General features: G+C 42.0%; 1 non-coding gene across 1 annotated transcript; it reads left to right on the plus strand.

Moving 5' to 3' along the window:
• Nucleotides 1-4,370: 4,370 nt before the first annotated feature.
• On the plus strand, nt 4,371-4,443 carry Trnaa-cgc. Its single transcript has one exon. It is a non-coding gene; the product is annotated as a tRNA-Ala (tRNA).
• The last annotated feature ends 16,389 nt before the right edge of the window (nt 4,444-20,832 follow it).

A 20,832-nucleotide genomic window follows, 5' to 3' on the forward strand; every position in this document is an offset into this window, starting at 1 on the left:
TTCAAAGTAGTTCCCTTTCGATTGCACACACTTTTTCCAGCGCTTCTGTGATTGATGGTAAGATTTGTGGAAATCTTTTTCTGTAATATCCTCCAAGACCCTCGTCACAGCTTTTTGGACATCTTGTGTTGTTTGAAAATGGTGTCCCTTGACCGCCGTTTTGACTCTTGAACATAGAAAAAAGTCGCACGGAGCGATATCTGGTGAACAAGGTGGCTGTGGTAGTACTGAAATTTGTTTTGAGGTCAAAAATTGCTGTACTGACAGAACAGCATGGGGTGGCGCCTTATCTTGATGCAGAATCCAATTATCAGCAATGTTGGGACGGACACAAAGAACTCTTTTACGAAGCCTTTCTAAAATTTCTTTGTAGTAATACTGGTTAACTGTTTGTCCAGGAGGCACTCACTCTATATGAACAATTCCCTTGGAATCAAAGAAGCAAACAAGCATGCATTTCACTTTTGACTTTGACATGCGAGCTTTTCTTAGTCTGGGTGATCCCTTTGAGCACCATTGTGAACTTTGGCGTTTTGTCTCTGGATCGTACTGAAAAAACCAACTTTCATCACCAGTGATATCACAGCTCAACAATTCTGAATTGATTTCCGTTTGCTCTAACAGACCGGCAGTATTATGCGGTTCCATTTCCGTGACGAGAGACACAAACACGTGTTAACTTATTACAGCACAACTCACGACTGAGCAGTTGCATCGATATGCCGTTTGGACTAGAAGCAGCTTATAGACCAAGGTCGAAGATATTGTGCCTATGCAAGTCTGCAAGGTTGCCACATCTAGCGAAGAAAATCAGTCTCATTACTTTATTGTCGTACCTCATAAGTATTTCCAGTCAATGATGGGTTCAGTTGGACAAGAGGACCCAGTCCATTCCATGTAAACGCAGCCCACACCATTATGGAGCCACCGCCAGCTTGGACAGCGCCCTGTTGACAGTTTCGGTCCATGGTTTATTGGGCTCTTTCGCCAGACTCGAACCCTACTGTCAGCTCTTACCAAATGAACTCGGGATTCATCTTAACCAGGCCACAGTTTTCCAGTCGTCTAGGGTTGAACGGATATGGTCACGAGAGCAGGTGAGGCGCTGCAAGCGATGTCGTGCTGCTAGCAAAGCTACTCGCGTCAGTCGTCTGCTGCCATAGCCCTTTAACACCAAATTTCGCCACACTGTCCTGACGGATACGTTCATCGTACGTCCCACATTGATTTCTGCGGTTATTTCACGCAGTGTTGGTTGTCTGTTAGCACTGACAACTCTACGCAAACGCTACTGTCGTCGGTCGTTACGTGAAAAATGCTCAAATTTCTGTGAATACCTAAGGGACCAAACTGCTGAGGTCATCAGTCCTTAAAACTTACCCACTACTTAAACTAACTTATGCTAAGAACAACACACACACCCATGCCCGAGGGAGGACTCGAATCTCCGGCGGGAGGGGCCGCGCAGTCCGTGACGTGCAGCGTGAAACCGCGTGGTCACTCCATGCGGCGTTATGTGAAAACCGTCGGCCACTGCGATGTCCATGGTGAGATGTAAAGAGTGAAATTTGATATTATTGGCACATCCTTGAAATTGGGAATTTTGGAATACTGAATTTCCTAACGATTTCCGAATTGGAAAGTCTCATGTTTTTAGATCCAGCTACCATTTCTCGTTCAAAGTCTGTTAACTCCCGTCGTGCAGTCATAATCACGTCGGAAAACTTTTCACATAAATCACCTGCTTACAAATGACAGCTCCACCAATGCACTACCCTTTTAAACCCTGTGTACGTTATACTACTTCCATCTGTATTTGTTCATATCGCTGTCCCATCGCTTTTGTCACCTCATTGTATACCACTTCATGTTCGACAGAGCTTGTGGTTCCAGCATTGTGGTGCACCTGCATACTTTGAAAGAAATGCGCGATGCTATTTAAGCGGAGCCTCTCACAGGACGTCGGTTGGCCGAGGATATGCTGTTTCATGTACTACGCGTTTGGCTGACCTAAATATCCAGGATGTATTCCTGTGTGGACACTTGAGGGGGCAAGTTTATTCTTCTTTCCCAGTGTCTGCGGCAGGAGTGATGGTACGCGCCTATACTGCCCTAGTGATAGGCAGACGAATGAACCAACGAGTCGCTAAGTATATTGAGATGGAAAAATGAGGTTTGGAGCATCTGCTCTGAAAATTTTGTGTGTTGTGAAAGACATGGTGTATTAAAGTTACTGCAATTGGCCGCTCTTCCTGAATGTAGTGTATATGTTTAACATCTGTACATTGTTAAGTTTCTTAGTTATTTGTGCCCTATAGGATTGATTATTACTCTTCAGAAATATTCCTGACATGTCTGACCAATAACTGTTAATTCAACATTGAAAAGACTATAGCTGTAGGATAGTTGGTTTAACAAACATAATAAATTACAGCTTCATTGGACAGATCAAAATTAGAAAACAAAAGAAATACTCCCAGACCCGAAATCGAACTCTCCAACTCGAGTATTCTGTCGCAAAACCCTACTCCCTACACTAACCAGGCCGCACACCTTCAAGCACTTGAATGAAGATACTTGGCGTGCATTTACTGGCAGTCTTCCCAAAAGTCCTTTCTTTGGCTCCATTTTTTACAGAAAATACGCATGGGACGAAAATTTGTTAGAAACATTTTCGTACTGTCAGTACGCAAGTAACTACGCTGTGACTTGCGAATGCACGAATCTTGGTTGGCCCTGCATACGCTAAAATCTCAATCGCTGCGCAGGTCGTCTCGAGTTAGTGGCACGATGGAATCACTTTTGTTCCAGACATATGTATGTGGTATTAACGTCTTGAAAGAAAACAACGATTTTTAAAATTTGCAAAATGAACTTTTAAGTCCGTTGAAAGCAATGGGTAGCATACATTATGGTTTAAGGGCAAAGAAAGCAAAGACGAATGTGATGAAGAGTATAGAAGAGAGAATAAAGACTTCCATAACATCAAAAAAGCAATCTGATCGAAGCGAAGAAGATGTCGGAAGTATATTGGTACAGGAGAAGAAAGTTTTTTTTCTTTCAATATACGAGCTCTGCTGGTGTCAGATATTAATACAGAAATGAGAAAGAAGTTCCTGAAATTTGTTGCCTTGAGCTCAGCTTTTTAAGGAAGATACCCGTGGGCTATAGGAAATTCGGAGAAACTGCAGACGTCTGAAATGCGATACTACTACAGACTGTTCAAATTAAGTAGACGGATGAAAGCATACTAAAAGGAAGAGATGTGGGAAGTCTGTGGAAGACTCTTAGCGGAAGAAACGACACCATGCTACGGAATCCAGGTATAGTTAACTAGTAAAAGCAGTCACTACATTTAAACTTTCACCTGTGAGTACACAGTTATGTTAGGAGCCCGGTTTTAATGTTCTGAAAACATTCCCCTTTGTTTTAAATACGGCCCATAATGAACAACAAATTTTAAGAGTGAATATGTTGTAGTGAATCAACTTTCTCGTAACACAACGTATTCATAAAAGTATACTTATAATACATTAAGTGAAGGTTAATTTAAATCAAATCTTCAACTGATCTAATGAAACCTTCCAGTGCTGGTATATGACTTGTAGGAATGATAGGTGCAATGCAGATGAACTTACGCACTCTGTATATATCTAACCAACAGAAAAATTACGCATTTAAAGGAAAAGTCTGGAAGTCTTCGTTGTTGCACAGCACGTGTCCTGAAAATCCACCGCAACCCACACACACCTTGTGTATCAAAAGACCATTTAAAATTAATTTATGCTGGCTGTGATGCAGACGGTTCATGTGCTCTCAGTATTAAATATATTATACTCGGACATGGTTCTCTCATGAACGAGGTGTAAGTAAGTACATTTGCGGATTAACATAGTGATCAAAGGATTGAAAAATAACGACGTAAGAAACACAGGTTAGATGGAGATGCTCGGATGACCAAAGAGAAATTTGACATCGACCTCCACGTATTGTAATAAAGACGCGAATTAGAATGAAGAACTGACATTGCTCACACGGAAGACAACTGCAAAATACCTCACACAGCGAAACCTAAGAAATCAAGTAACATGTGATTGTCCAAATGCAATGTGAGCCAGCAGCAATCTTATCACATTCCTGGACATAGTACCTTCAATGTCCCCATCTCAGACATCGCAAAACAAAGCGTCTGTACTTTTTGAATCAGTGCATTCAGGGCAGAATGGGGAGAGAACTGTCCATTGTGCCGGACGGAAGACAAGTAGTCCACACTGCCCTGGCGAACTTCAACGCGAAGCAATTTCATTGGTTGGCTAGACTCAACATTCAAAGTACTGGCTAGAAACATCCCCTGCACTTTTCGACTACCGAGCGAGGTGGTGCAGTGGTTAGCACACTGGACTCGCATTCGGGAGGACGACGGTTCAATCCCGTCTCCGGCCATCCTGATTTAGGTTTTCCGTGATTTCCCTAAATCGTTTCAGGCAAATGCCGGGATGGTTCCTTTGAAAGGGCACGGCCGATTTCCTTCCCAATCCTTCCCTCACCCGAGCTGGCGCTCCGTCTCTAATGACCTCGTTGTCGACGGGACGTTAAACACTAACCACCACCACCACCACCACTTTTCGACTGAAGATACACCTTCTCTAGCAGACGAATATATTGAATACATGGTCTTTGAGTCATAGCAACTCACGTATGAATACATGAGATGAAAGTCGTCAACAGCAGACGGCTTTCACTAGGCGCTGGAAGAAACAATGAGGGTGAAATGAAGACAGAATGTACAAAACATATTGTTGGATTTATTAGTTGGATAGGGGCGAGAAAATGAACGCAATACAGGGCAAAAATGGAGGATAGCATCTAACGAGTCGAAAGATTGATGACTGAACAAACAAAGTGCAGCGTTGAAAATGCCGTTTCTGTACTGAATTATCTTGTTTCACCAACTAGATAATTGATCGATCATTTACAAGAGGAAGTAATGAGATTTAATTTTTTTGAGGGGGGGAGGGAGGGGTATAGGGGGTAAGGGTGTCTAAATCTACATTTACAACTTCATCATATTATACGAACCAATGTGAAGAACATGGCAGAAGATACTCGTATTTACCACTGTGCTAGTTATTATGACTTCTTCCCGTTCCATTCACGTTCGGAGTTAGATTAGGTTAGGTTAGATGGCCTCGGGCAAGTACAGAAAGGGCACCAGCCTCAAAGGGTGCGGGGCAAAGTCAGGACATGCGGGGACCAACCAGCAATCGGTATTGTAATTGCAAACTGTCGAAGCTGCATTGGTAAAGTACCGGAACTTCAAGCGCTGATAGAAAGCACCGAAGCTGAAATCTTTATAGGCACGGAAAGCTGGCTGAAGCCGGAGATAAATTCTGCCGACATTTTTACAAAGGCACAGAAGGTGTTTAGAAAGGATAGATTGCATGCAACCGGTGATGGCGTGTTTGTCGCTGTTAGTAGTAGTTTATCCTGTACTGAAGTAGAAGTGGATAGTTCCTGTGAATTATTATGGGTGGAGGTTACACTCAACAACCGAGCTAGGTTAATAATTGGCTCCTTTTACCGACCTCCCGACTCAGCAGCATTAGTGGCAGAACAACTGAGAGAAAATCAGGAATACATTTCACATAAATTTTCTCAGCATGTTATAGTCTTAGGTGGAGATTTCAATTTACCAGATATAGACTGGGACACTAGATGTTTAGGACGGGTGGTAGGGACAGAGCATCGAGTGACATTATACTGAGCGCACTATCCGAAAATTACCTCGAGCAATTAAACAGAGAACCGACTCGTGGAGATAACATCTTGGAACTACTGATAACAAACAGACCAGAACTTTTCGACTCTGCAAGCGCAGAACAGGGAATCAGTGATCATAAGGCCGTTGCAGCATCCCTGAATATGGAAGTAAATAAAATATAAAAAAAAGAGAAGAAGGTTTATCTGTTTATCAAGAGTAATAGTAGGCAGATTTCAGACTACCTAACAGATCAAAACGAAAATTTCTGTTCCGACACTGACAATGTTGAGTGTTTACGGAAAAAGTTCAAGGAAATCTTAAAATGCGTTTTAGACAGGTACGTGCCGAGTAAAACTGTGAGGGACGGGAAAAATCCACCGTGGTTCAACAACAAAGTTAAGAAACTACTGCGAAAGCAAAGAGAGCTTCACTGCAAGTTTTAACACAGCCAAAACCTCTCAGACAAACAGAAGCTGAACGATGTCAAAGTTAGCGTAAGGAGGGCTATGCGTGAAGCGTTCAGTGAATTCAAAAGTAAAATTCTATGTACCGACTTGACAGAAAATCCTAGGAAGTTCTGGTCTTACGTTAAATCCGTAAGTGGCTCGAAACAGCATATCCAGACACTCCGGGATGATGATTGCATTGAAACAGAGGATGACACGCGTAAAGCTGAAATACTAAACACCTTTTTCCAAAGCTGTTTCACAGAGGAAGAACGCACTTCAGTTCCTTCTCTAAATCCTCGCACAAACGAAAAAATAGCTGACATCGAAATAAGTGTCCAAGGAATAGAAGAGCAACTGGAATCACTCAACAGAGGGAAGTCCACTGGACCTGACGGGATACCAATTCGATTCTACACAGAGTACGCGAAAGAACTTGCCCCCCTTCTAACAGCCGTGTACCGTAAGTCTCTAGAGGAACTGAAGGTTCCAAATTATTGGAAAAGAGCACAGGTAGTCGCAGTCTTCCAGAAGGGTCGTCGAGCAGATGCGCAAAACTATAGACCTATATCTCTGACGTCGATCTGTTGTAGAATTTTAGAACATGCTTTTTGCTCACGTATCATGTCGTTTCTGGAAACCCAAAATCTAATCTGTAGGAATCAATATGGATTCCGGAAACAGCGATCGTGTGAGACCCAACTCGCTTTATTTGTTCTTGAGACCCAGAAAATATTAGATACAGGCTCACAGGTAGATGCTATTTTCTTTGACTTCCGGAAGACTTTCGATACAGTTCCGCACTGTCGCCTAATAAACAAAGTAAGAGTCTACGGAATATCAGACCAGCTGTGTGGCTGCATTGAAGAGTTTTTAGGAAACAGAACACAGCATGTTGTTATCAATGGAGAGACGTCTACAGACATTAAAGTAACCTCTGGCGTGCCGCAGGGGAGTGTTATGGGACCATTGCTTTTCACAATATATATATATATATATATATATATATATATATATATATATATATATATATATGACCTAGTAAACAGTGTCGGAAGTCCCATGCGGCTATTCGCGGATGATGCTGTAGTATACAGAGAAGTTGCAGCATTAGAAAATTGTAGCGAAGTGCAGGAAGATTTGCAGCGGATAGGCACTTGGTGCAGGGAGTGGCAACTGACCCTTAACATAGACAAATGTAACGTATTGCGAATACATAGAAAGAAGGATCCTTTATTGTATGATTATATGATAGCGCAACAAACATTGGTAGCAGTTACTTCTGTAAAATATCTGGGAGTATGCGTGCGGAACGATTTGAAGTGGAATGATCACATAAAATGAATTGTTAGTAAGGCGGGTACCAGGTTGAGATTCATTGGGAGAGTCCTTAGAAAATGTAGTCCATCAACAAAGGAGGTGGCTTACAAAACACTCGTTCGACCTATGCTTGAGTATTGCTCATCAATGTGGGATCCGTACCAGGTCGGGTTGACGGAGGAGATAGAGAAGATCCAAAGAAGAGCGGCGCGTTTCGTCACAGGGTTATTTGGTAACCGTGATAGGGCTACGGAGATGTTTAGCAAACTCAAGTGGCAGACTCTGCAAGAGAGACGCTCAGCATCGTGGTGTAGCTTGCTGTCCAGGTTTCGAGAGGGTGCGTTTCTGGATGAGGTTCTTCCCGCGAACCATACGCGACTGGAACAGAAAAGGGAGGTAATGACAGTGGCACGTAAAGTGCCCTCCGCCACACACCGTTGGGTGGCTTGCGGAGTATAAATGTAGATGTAGATGTACTGGATGAACGACTGTTTAAATGCCTCGGTGCGCGCTGTAACTAGTCTATTCTTGTCCCCACGATCCCTACGGGAGCGATATCTGGGACTTGCAGTACCTTTCCAATCATCATTTAAAGCCGCTTATTGAAACTTTGTAAGTAGGCCAGTTCAGTTTCTTCAGCAACTCTGTGATACTGTCGCACAGGTCAGACAAACCTGTGACCATTCGTGCGGCCCTTCTCTGTGTACGTTAAGTATATTCTGTTACCACTATTTCGTAAGGGTCCCTCACTCTTGAACAATTTCTAGGATAGGTCGCGTAAGTAACTAGTAACCAGTCTCCTTCGGAAACTGTTTCGATTTCCATAATATTCTGCCAATGATAACCGATGTCTGCCATCTGTTTTACCTATGACTGAGCATATGTGATCGTTCTATGTCGTACCCCCACAAAGAGTTATATCTAGGTATTCGTATCAGTTGACCGGTTTCAAGTGTCATTCGTTGATGCTGCTGTCAAATGGTACTACATCTGCATCTACATCTACATCCATTCTCCGCAAGCCACCTGACGGTGTGTAAAGGAGGGCACCTCTATCGGTTCTCCCTTCTATTCTAGTCTCGTATTGTTCGTGGAAAGAAAGATTGTCGGTATGCCTCTGTGTTGGCCGGTGAGCAGTATTCAAGCAGTGGGCGAACAAGTGTACTGCAACCTACTTCCCTTGTTTTCGGACTGCATCTACTTAGGATTCTTCCAATGAATCTCAGTCTGGCATCCGCTTTACCGAAGATCAACTTTATATGATGATTCCATTTTAAATCACCCCTAATGCCTACTCCCAGATAATTTATGGAATTAACTGCTTCCAGTTGCTGACCTGCTAAGTTGTAGCTAAATGATAAAGGACCCTTCTTTCTATGTATTCTCAGCACATTACACTTGTCTACATTGAGATTCAGTTGCCATTTCCTGCACCATGTGTCAATTCGTTGCAGCTCCTCCTGCATTTCAGCACAATTTTCCATTGTTACAACCTCTCGATATACTCCAACATCATCTGCAAAAAGCCTCAGTGAACTTCCGATGTTATCCACAAGGTCATTTTTATATATTGTGAATAGCAACGGTCCTACGACACTCCCCTGCGGCACATGAAATCACTCTTACTTCGGAAAACTTCTCTCCTTTGAGAATGACATGCTCCGTTCTACGTTTTTTCGTTTTGTGAAGTGCACGGTATTACATTTCTGAACATTTAAAAGAAGTTTCCAATCTTTGTACCACTTTTAAATCTTATCAAGATCTAACAGGTGAATACTTATTCAGGTTTTTTCAGATAGTATTACCTTATAAAAAACTACATCACCAGGTTACTATTAATACTATCTGCAAGGTCTTTAATAAACATCATGATCAGCATTCGAGAATCTATGCCCCATCGTGATAAACTGGTCGTGGTGCCATTTACTGATGCAGCACCAGCCAGCAGCCTAAATTTCGGATGTAGACTTTATGTCACCCGAACCAAGTTTCCTCTTTCACTTTAACAGCTCGCAGCAACATCTACGTCAAAGTGAGGGGCGCCTGTTTGTTGCCACAATGTCGAACTCGTGTTCTTCAGCGCCACAGGAAGCACCGTATCGCTTCCCTAATGGACTTCCTTCTGCCTCTTACGACACGGTATCGACGGCTGTCGGAACGTAGTGGCAGCCTTTTCTCTTGGAGGACACTTGAGGGCAAAATGACTACCGGGAAGTGATTAGAGATCTATCCTACACTGTTTATAACCTTTGCGCCCGAAGTTACCCTAGCAACAAAGGGTTGTTACGAGGAACGAAATAGCATCACAACAGCGTTATACACTGATGAGACAAAATATTATGACCACCTGCTTAATAGCTTGTTTTTCTATTTTTGGAACGAAAGACATCGCTGATTCTGCGTATCAGGGATCCGACAGTTTGTTGGTAGATTTGTGGAGGTATGTGGCATTGGATGTCTTACGCTTTGGTCGCCCGCATCTCGTGGTCGTGCGGTAGCGTTCTCGCGTCCCACGCCCAGGTTCCCGGGTTCGATTCCCGGCGGGGTCAGGGATTTTCTCTGCCTCGTGATGGCTGGGTGTTGTGTGCTGTCCTTAGGTTAGTTGGGTTTAAGTAGTTCTAAGTTCTAGGGGACTGATGACCATAGATGTTAAGTCCCATAGTGCTCAGAGCCATTTGAACGCTTTGGTCATATAATTAGCGTAAACAACGGGCCGCTGATTTGCGTACGCGATGATGACGTCCTATAGCGACCCAGGTGTGTTCCATAGGATTTACATTAGGTGCATTTGGTCGCCAGGACTTCAACGTGAGTTCACTACAATGCTCCTCAAACAGCTGTAACCCGGGTCTGACTCCGAAACACGGACAACTATACTGCTGAAAGATGACATCGCCGTTGGGGAAGACAAAACGTATGAAGGGTTGAAGGTGGTTCGCAGCTGCCAGTGTGCTTTCGATTATTACCACAGATCTCATGCAAGCGCAGGAGAATGTCCCCCTTAGCATACCCTAATACTGCTCCCACCAGCCTGCACGATTCTAGCCGCCGTTCACCTCGGTGACGTCGTTTGTGAAGACGACCATCGACCTAGTGTAGCAGTACTGTGATTCACCCAAAGAGCCGACACGTTTACATTGATCGACGGGCGAGCCTCGTTGGTACCGTGCCCACTGCAAGCGTAACTGATGATGTCGTTAGGTCAACATGTGAACACGGACGAGTGGTCTGCTGCGAAGCTCTGTGTTCACCTATGTACGATGAATGATGTACTCCGAAACACTTGTGTGTGCACCAGGATTGTGCTCTTTCAGCAGAGATGCTAAGATTTCCACCTATCCTAATTCACAGAGCAGAAAAGCCTCCGAACCCCACGTTTCGTGAAGAGTCGTGGACGTCCAACTGTTTAGCGCCTAGTGATGATAGTTTCACTGTTCTTCTACCTCTTTCCGTAGAGGCTCACGACAGCAACACTTGAACGTTCGACCCTCTTCGCAGTTTTCGAGATACTCGTTCACAGGCTCTGCGTAATAATAATCTGCCCTTTGTCAAAGTCGCTTATCTCAATGGCTTTCCTAATTTTCAGCCCATATCTTCACTAGGGTAATTCCCCGTCCGTGTCTGCTCCGCTTACATATTTTCGTTGCCGCATCGCGTGTCGGCAATCCCACCAGGCGGCATACTAAGCAGTGATCATAAAGTTTTGGCTTATTAGCGTTTGCGTAGGTGACCAGCACCGAAAATAAAAAGGAAAAGTTAAACCTCTGTACTTCTGATACTACTATCAATTTCGTAATGCAGATTTAACTGAATGGCTCAGAAAGCCGTGGTAATTTTTGAATATCGGCCGCTGTGACAGAGACGTTCTAGCCGCTTCAGTCCGGAACCGTGCTGCTGCTACGGTCGCAGGTTAGAATCCTGCCTCGGGCATGGATGTATGTGATGTCCTTAGGTTGGTTAGGTTTAAGTAGTTCTAAGTTCTAGTGGACTGATGACCTCAGATGTTACGTCCCATAGTGCTATGAGCCATTTGAACCATTTTAGTTTTTGAATAGCGAAGAAGTGCATTGATCAAATAGTTACTCTTCACGGACAGATGGTGGTATAAAGCTCCCAAGTTTAATTCTCGTCTTTATCCATACAAGTTTATTGGTTGGTACCTATGAAAAATAATGCATAATGGTTGTTGAACGCCTTGTGAAGAGGAGATGTGCACCTTAAAGATAAATCGAAAAATGTGCAACTGCTTAGAATTTTCAATACTATTAGGCTACTTCAAAGTATATTGACTCACTTGAGGTTCCAACCGTCGACGGAAGATTTAACGAGTTAGGATATAAATGTTTCCTGATCGAATACGGAAAAGAACTAAAATATTTCTGTGTGGTTTCGTGTGATCTGCAGTGCTCTTCTGATAGTTATTTTCACATACGGTTTCGCTTTTTCTGCCCCTTTTAGACTATCTGGTACCGTGCAAAAACACTTATCTTCGAACAGCCTTCTCAGTGGTTAAAAAGCCCACACAAATGTGTAGAAAATCAGGCGGCATTTTCGTATAAGCAAAGAAATAAAATCCTGGGAAAAGCATACTACAAGGAAAGGCAGACAATTACGTCTATATGTAAATGAGAAGGAACCAAAACGAGGACACGAGGCAAATATAGCTAATCAATTTGTTGCTGATAGAGGATTTTAACATACAGAAAGATTTAAACATCTAGTTTTATTAACAGACGGTTAGAACAATGTAACAAACGTAATTAAAGAAATAATACAAGCTGGAAACATAAAGTATTACGAAGATATTAGGGAGTCAAAGTAATTTATAGAAGAGTGGATTACCTACGAACCACTAATCAGACTAGTTGTCATTTCTTATGTAACGGAAGTTTTGATGCTAAAAAACTAAAGAAAGGAGTTTGAGAGTTTTTGAGAGGTAAATTAAACGGAAAATATATACGTCCCTTTGTTTATTGGTGCCACTACACTATTAATGTCGTTATATTGTTCTTCCATATTTTCCTGTAAATTACCAAATCTATTGTAAAATATCTTACATGCATATTAATCAACAGCAGATGTCTAAGGCCCTTTGTTATGCTTGCATCTCTGTGTTCATCAATTTTTTTGTACTGTATGTCAATTATTTATCTTTTAGCTCGCTAAATGGCACACCAAATAAATTTAAAAAAACATATGAAAACAATGAATGGCGTCTAAGAAGAAATAAATAATATTCAGAAAATGAAAAATAGCCATATTTACAGATTTTCATTGACTGAAGATGATGAAGCCACCAAGGAAGAAAGGTTGAAAAAATTTCCTTTGAGAAAGGATATTATGTAATTGAAAAAGGAGTAGACGAAAACATAGTTGGCTGGACGATGTTGCAAAAGTCGTAGAAGAGATGTATGTGCACTCCTGGAAAGAAAAATCTAACAATAGAAAATAATGAATGCGAATAGTGACGGTACCCGTGTGAAATGTTTACAATGGGGTGTCGAGATGTGTGGTAAGGTGAGGTCGGGATCATCCACTGAAAACACATTTTCTTCCAAACAGATGTTTCACCAATGAAGATATTTGCAATACCAATCTTGCATTCCAGCGCTTCGTTCTCTATATTAAAAATACGAAATTTAGTGGCGAGTGAAGGGTCTGGCTTATAACGAACACCATTTTTTAAAAAAATATGTATGTCTCTTATGTTAAGAGTCGTAATTTGGATCAGTTGCCAGCTGAGGAAACTGAATTATGCTTGAATTTTTGTACAGGGTCCCTTTCAGCCAGTAATTACCGAACTTCGATAGATGACAGGTCTTTTCTGTTTGACAATTCATTCCACCGTCTACCAACTACTATAGTAACCTGCAAAGAAGAGGAGAACCTTGGCAGGATAAACAGCTTTTACACATAACTACCAGAAATCAAAAGGATAGGTCGTGTCATTCGCTGAAAATCTTCGCCATTTAGGAAGTGTGCCGATGGAAGGGTCCATATGGATGATAGAAAACTGTGACTTCATTAAGTCGGTATAAAGAGCATCGTGTTGTATTGTGTTTGGGCATAAAAACAATTTTCAAGAAGGGAAAAATGTGGAGTTGAATTTCAGTGGAACCGAGTTGTGGAGTCTGTAACATGACGACTCTTGGGAGAAGCCGCTGATGGAAATGAATATAACAAGTATTTAATGTTTGTTGAACGGTAGAGGATGCCCTTACATTAGAAAACTGTACCTTAACGAGTATTGGGAGAATTCTGAGACTGCATGAAAGATAACAGAGAGATGAGTGGGTTTTGTGTCTGAGTGAATACGAACTGAAAGCGGGAAAGTTTCCGCTAAGCAGGTACGGAGAGGGCCTACGGACAATGACAAGATTAGCGCCGGCGAGCGACTGGGTTCTACCGGCAGGGCGACAGCCGCTACGAACCGCAGGTAGTTGGACCCTAAATATACGGCTGGCTGTTGGCAGACGTAGTATACACTTTAATAACTTAAATTGAGGCTGGGAAGATCGGCACAGTAAATGCAAGAGCATAAAGTCAGTCAACAGAGTGCAATACGTCGTATAAAAAATTACCAACTGCCAGCATAAACATATTTACAATTAAACCATTCATTCCATCACAAATGTTTATACTTACTGAGTGATAAATAATTTTATGATGCACAATAAACCATACGGCCGGTAATGGCATTGCGAAGTGGGCATCATCGATGCAAACAACGAATATCACGTTGTTGTTAAATATTCTATAATACTGATTGTATGGGGTATCAAGTGAAATCTGTGACAGGGTTGAGGACTTTTTGGTGTGGAGGGCACAGCATGTTATCCTGGTTAGAAGTCATCGTCAGATGCAGAAGTAACTTCGGGTGTGCCCCAGGGAAGTTTATTAGGACGCTTGCTTTCATGTTGCATATTAATGATCTTACGGACAAAATTAATAGTAACCTCAGACCATTTGCAAAGTGGTGCAAAGGCTGGCAAATTGTTTTAAATGTTCAGAAATGTAAAATTATGCACTTCACAAAACGAAAAAACTTAGTATTGTATGACTATAATATCAATAAATCACATTGGAATCGTCCAACTCATACAAACACCTGGATGCAACAGGAGATAGCTTACATGTCACTCGTGCGACTGGTTGTAAAACATTACCCAAGTGTGTGGGATCCATACCAAATAGGTCTAATAGTGGATATTGAAAGTATAGCCAAGGGCAGCACGAATGGTCTCAGGTTTGTTTGACCTGTGGGAGAATGCTACAGTGATGCTGAAGGAACTGAACTGACAGATTCTTGAACATAGATGTAAACTATCCCGAGAAAGCCTGTTAACAATGTTTCAGGAACAAGCTTTAAATGACGACTCTAGGAGTATACTACAGCCCTTACGTATCGCTCACATAGGGATCGTGAGGACAAGATTAGAATATATTACATAACTGAATTGAATGAGAAGGAAATCTAATAACTGGTACATTGCCATGTTATTAGTGGTGGTTTGCAGAGTATGGATGTAAATGTAGATATTAAGTTTATATGTCCAAGGGCGTTGAACCAGATCGTTCTCCACAATTACACTGATAAAATGAAGCAGTAGGTGGTTATTGGTGAATCGATTTATTAAGCTATGAGCAGTGCTGATTACAATAGGAATGAGGGTGCGCTAGAAGCACAAACAGGTCGATGTAAATAAGATATTTAAATGAAATGATAAGAATTGGTATCAACAGAAACGTCATGGCATAACATGTTAATTTGAACAAGTATTTTAGTTATAGACTCATTAGTATTCGAGTGGTGGTCCATTTGCATGTATCTCAAAGTGTTGCACGAAATGTGTAACTTGGGGGGGGGGGGGGGATGGCGATTCGATCTCTCATTGGCTGAAGTGCCAAGACATTCGTGGATGTCGATGGTGAAAGAGATGCTCTTGTGATCAGGGTGGACGAAGAATTCGGGACATCGATGGAGAACGGGAGGTCAAATTTTCTGCCATCGGAAAGTACGGCGGAGTGGTGTGATTGAATTTATGTGAAGGCACTTTGGGTCCCTTATCGGATTTTTAAGTTGCGGGCATCTAACACCGCAGCTTTTCAACAATTAACTTTCCTTACGTGTAAAACTGCATGTAGGACCGCTATTCAGTACGAGTTTGGACCTTAGTGAATAAACATCTGTCCTTAAAACTTATAATTCACATAACTTGTCTACCCTAAATTATTCGACGGCAGGCTTAACTTTTAATAAAATATTTTGCTTTACAGCAACAGGGCGCAAAGCAGACGCTTTACTGCTCGTCCCTGAGACATTTACGAGCCAAGTTTTATTCAGACCCGTACATTTTCCCCCCGGTCTCATTAAATGCAGGACAGTAACGTCGCAAATTAATTACGAGTAGTAGAAGTTTCCAACAGTTCTTATCGACGAAGTTCAGTTTAAAATACTTACATTTGGAGGCCATTCCCAAACTTTTTTGCGGCTCTATTTGCCTCTTTCAAATAAGCTCAATACCCATAAATCTGTAAATCAAGAGAAAACTTCGAAAAATTACCATTTCTCGTAAAGTCAGATCTGATGGCAAGACTGTGTAGAGCTTACGACATGGCATAAATAAAGTATGAAAACAAAACTCGAACTTATAAAACTTGAAATTTACATATTTTGGTAATCTACATGTGATTACCAATAACAGCAATACTAGGTTAAACCTACACAGCAACGTAAATGATGCTATGAGTTCCACAGGAGGAGCGAATGCTGTTCTTGTTTGAGAGGTGCCGTTAGTGTGAGAATAATGAGGGGACTAGGACCGGGATCAGTTCATTGGTCTCTCAACTGGATGTCTGATTGTGCCGGACAAAGACCTCGGCAATCTGTTTCTTCCCTGACCACAACATGTTGGCTAGGAGATTCTGAGCCCACATGACACTTACGTCGGATGTTGCAAACTTATAGAGAAAAACGAAATGAACTATTTCAAAACAGCTACAAAATCGGTGACAGTTCTACTCTATAATTTCAAATTTCTAACAATACTGACAGGCACGCTTACTTGTAAGTTCTGTGCTCCAAGGCCGTAGTTATAAGACTAGAACAAGGCAGTATAGATATCACTCGAGCAGTCCTACACCTCCACAGATAATCCCAGATACGTTCTTTAGGATTTAGATGAGGAGGTGCAACTGGCCACAGCGTGCATTGAGTTTTTTTCTGTTTAAGATACGATCCCGAAAGATGAGCCCTATAATGGCGAGACCTTGTCGTCTTGTAGAATGAAGTACACACCGAACAGTTCGTGGAGATTAAATCTGCTTGCCAGACACGGACTAGCATCCGGGATCTTTACTTACTGCGGGCAGATGCTCTACCAGCTGATTTAGGCAAGACTCGCAGACCGCCCTCACAGCTTAACGTCTGTCAGTATCTTTCCGCCACTTTCCAGACTTCACAGAAGTTCTCTCGCATGTCTTGCAGGAATAGCACTTCTGGAAGATAAGGTATTTTGGAGAAATGTCTTAGCCACAGCATAGGTGGTTGTTTCTAAACTTTATAAACTAAAAAAAATGGTTTAAATGGCTCTGAGCACTATGGGACTTAACTACTGAGGTCATCAGTCCCCTAGAACTTAGAACCACTTAAACCTAACTAACCTAAGGACATCACACACATCCATGCCCGAGGCAGGATTCGAACCCGCGACCGTAGCGGTCACGCGGTTCCAAACTGACGCGCTTAGAACCGCACGGCCACACCGGCCGGCTTTATAAACTAGAATAGATTCACAGTAGTAAGGGTGGATGTCCTCCATCCCTCGCCCCCCTTCACCCCGGCTCGTAAATGACTTTGAGGGCTACCTCAGACTGTAATTACATTTTTGCACTCAACCTATGGATTATCTGCGACTTAGACTTCGCTACCTCCTGCTACAAGCTCCGTTCCATCCCATTTGGAATTATAGTGATCATTTAAGTGAAACCATCTATTTTTAATTATGTCTACCTACCTACATCCACATCTACATTCATACTCCGCAAGCCACCTGACGGTGTGTGGCGGAGGGTACCCTGAGTACCTCTATCGGTTCTCCCTTCTATTTCAGTCTCGTATTGTTCGTGGAAAGAACGATTGTCGGTATGCTTCTGTGTGGGCTCTAATCTCTCTGATTTTATCCTCATGGTCTCTTCGCGAGATATACGTAGGAGGGAGCAGTATACTGCTTGACTCGTCGAATGGCATACGCTCATACAGAGCGACAATTATTGAACAACATGAAAAAAAACCATAAATCAGTTACAGACTACGACGTGCACACGCTTTATTCAACATGTAAACGTCCCAGCAGATATCCGGATTTAGATTTCGACATTTTCGATATGTCTGCCATCATTGGCGATGGTGTGGCGCAGACGAATAGCGAAATTCTCAATGATCTGCTGAAGCGTGGGAACATCGATGATGTCTATGACCTCCTGAATGGTTGTTTTCAGCTCAGAAATGGTTTTGGGGTTATTGCTGTACACCTTATCTTTAATATAGCCCCTCAGAAAGGAGTGGCCTCTGGGTACCCCAGAGCCAGAATGCGGTCCCCAAAGTGCTCCTTCAGGACAACAAACACTCTCCTGCTTCGATGGGGGCGAGTTCCATCTTTCATGATCCACATCTTTGTCGAAATAGGAGTCACTTTGGATAATAGGGATGACTTCTTCTAAAACCTTCACGTACCTTTCGGTAGTCACGGTGCTTTCAAGGAATATCGCACAGATTATTCCGTGACGACATTGTACACCACACAGTATCCCGTTGAGGGCGAAGGGACTTTTCGATCCCGAAACGCATATTCTCAGTCCTCCAGATGCGCTAGTTTTGCTTATTGACAAACCCATCCAAATGAAAGTGGACTTCATCGCTAAATCAAACCATAATACCCATAAATTCTATCAGGCCCCGCGGCCATCCTAACGCAAACAGTTCAGAAGTTACGGCGATTTTATTTCATATAATTCAGTAATTGTCACTTTGTATAAGGCAAAAATATTGTAGGTACAGGAACATTTCAGTGATAAAAGACAAGCAAATGTAAAGTCACAAATATAAGACGTTAAACTGTTATTAATATATAATTTCTCAATCCCCTCTTTCGTAGCTGAGAACAATTTGTGCAGATCCACCACGTCCGCTCTATAGGCTCTTTTTGGCACTCTTGAGCCATATGGAAGACTGTCTGGCACTCCGCTCTACAGTTACATTCGAATGTAGGCACTTTACCCCATTTATAGGGAGAAGGTACCTGCATGTTAAATTGGCCATTTTCAGTGTACCTTTCCAGAGGACCTATTAACAGTACAACAATGAATTCTTTTCACATACATGTACTCTATTTACTAACAAGCTGACATTTTTATTGAATAATGTGTTTAAATTATAATTTTGAAAAATGTCATAATAATGTTCCATTTTTCGGGTAAATCTTTAAAATGAAAAAGTTCATAAGATCCCTTATAATGTATCTAGAAAGTTAAAGAAATGTCACTTTATGGATGTGGACTAAGACAATTGATTGTTATAATTTCATTGTTCTGAGATGAATGGTTTCAGAGAAATGGTACATAAAGCCAGAAAAAACAAAGGTTACGGGAGATCAAGTTCAGAGTTTTATTGAACTTACAGTGTCTTTAATATATTACTGCTAAGCGCTCATCATTTAAATTCACAGCTTCTTTCACTACATCTGTCATAGATTTCTCTGCCACTGATTCGCAGGCAGCATGCAGTAAAGAATTGTACATCTGAAGTTTGTAGCAGTGCTTGGTAAGTCACAATGGCACATGAAGTTTTCCTTGCTGTTAAACCCTTTCCAATGCTACACATGCTGTACACAAACCTAATATTGGTTTCATTTTATTCACCACTTATTTCTTCCAGGCTCTCCAACCTTTTCTTGAAAGCTTAGATCTCAGTATTTCATTGCCCAGAAAAAAACATACGTGTTATGTTATTACTATAGACAACCATTTAATGTAAGACAACGTAGCCAATAGCTAAAAGCTCACAGTTAAAAAAAAAAAAAAAAGTCCCTAGGCTTAAGAATTCAAAAAAGAGAAGTTACAAAGCAGCAAGTGGGCACATCTCACTATGCAAGCTGCCATGCAAACTAACATTTAAACCTTTAAATAAGAAGTTGTTCTAAAAAGTTTTGTATTCACACAAAGCATACTTTAAACCATTATAATCATCGATTAAAAAAATTGCACATTTTCAATGTTTTCGAGGCACTTTCTGCCCCCCCTTAAATACTTCTGGCGAAGCCTGTACATAGTTCTGTTGATAGTTTTGAGGACTTCTCGCGGCAAGCGAAAGCATCTAGGTTAATCAGCCATGTTGACATGACTATTAATAATTGGTGGCATTGCGTTGCTCCAAACATTTCCCCATTCACGTTGGACGTGATATTGGCAGAGTGCAGATCCTTAACTATTCTGATTTTAGGATGGCGGGACTTCAGTTCTGTTGAGGTTGCACTAGTAATGTCTTCGTGGATGGCCAGAAAAAGCATCACTACTGATTTCCATGTATTCACGTACCAGTGTGATTTGCCGGCGGAGTCGCGCGTGTGAAATATTGCTGAGTGCTGGCACCAGTCAATAGGAATAGGTTTAACGCAGCAGCTGACGATTCCTTTTGTTGTGTCGAACTGAGCGTCTAATCTACGAGGGCTATTCAGAAAATAGGGAACGTTTCCGTCTGACGCCGCTAGGCGCGCGCCGATCGCTTGTATTTTGTTATGTGCGTGCTCGGCAGCTCAGTCGTCATCCATCCGTGACAGCGGGAACGTCTCTGCGCGTCTAGTTTTTTCGATATTCGAATTTGAAATGTGCGTTGCAATAGAAAAACCCGTCAATTATGAGGTGCGGTCTGTGATATGATTTTTGTTTGCTTAAAACCTAAAACCCACTGAAATTTATCGTGAACTGTTTAAAGTGTACGGAAACAACGTAATGAGTGAATGTTCCGTTCGTAAATGGTGCATTCGGTTTAAGAATGGCCGAAACAACGTTCATGATGAAGAGAAGAGTGGATGCCCAAGCATTGTGACTGACGACCTTAACGCTAAAGTTGTTGAAACGATTCGTGAAAACCATCGCTTCACAAAAACGGAGCTTACGTTTTCTTTTCCACAAGTTTCACAGACTTTGTTCTTTGAAATTGTAACTCACAAGCTTGGCTACCACAAATTTTGGCGCAATGGGTGCCCAAAATGCTTACAGAGCACCATAAAGAATAGCAAATGGGGG

The sequence above is a fragment of the Schistocerca americana genome, chromosome 1 (genome assembly GCF_021461395.2).
Source record: "Schistocerca americana isolate TAMUIC-IGC-003095 chromosome 1, iqSchAmer2.1, whole genome shotgun sequence".
NCBI classification, from domain to species: domain Eukaryota; kingdom Metazoa; phylum Arthropoda; class Insecta; order Orthoptera; family Acrididae; genus Schistocerca; species Schistocerca americana.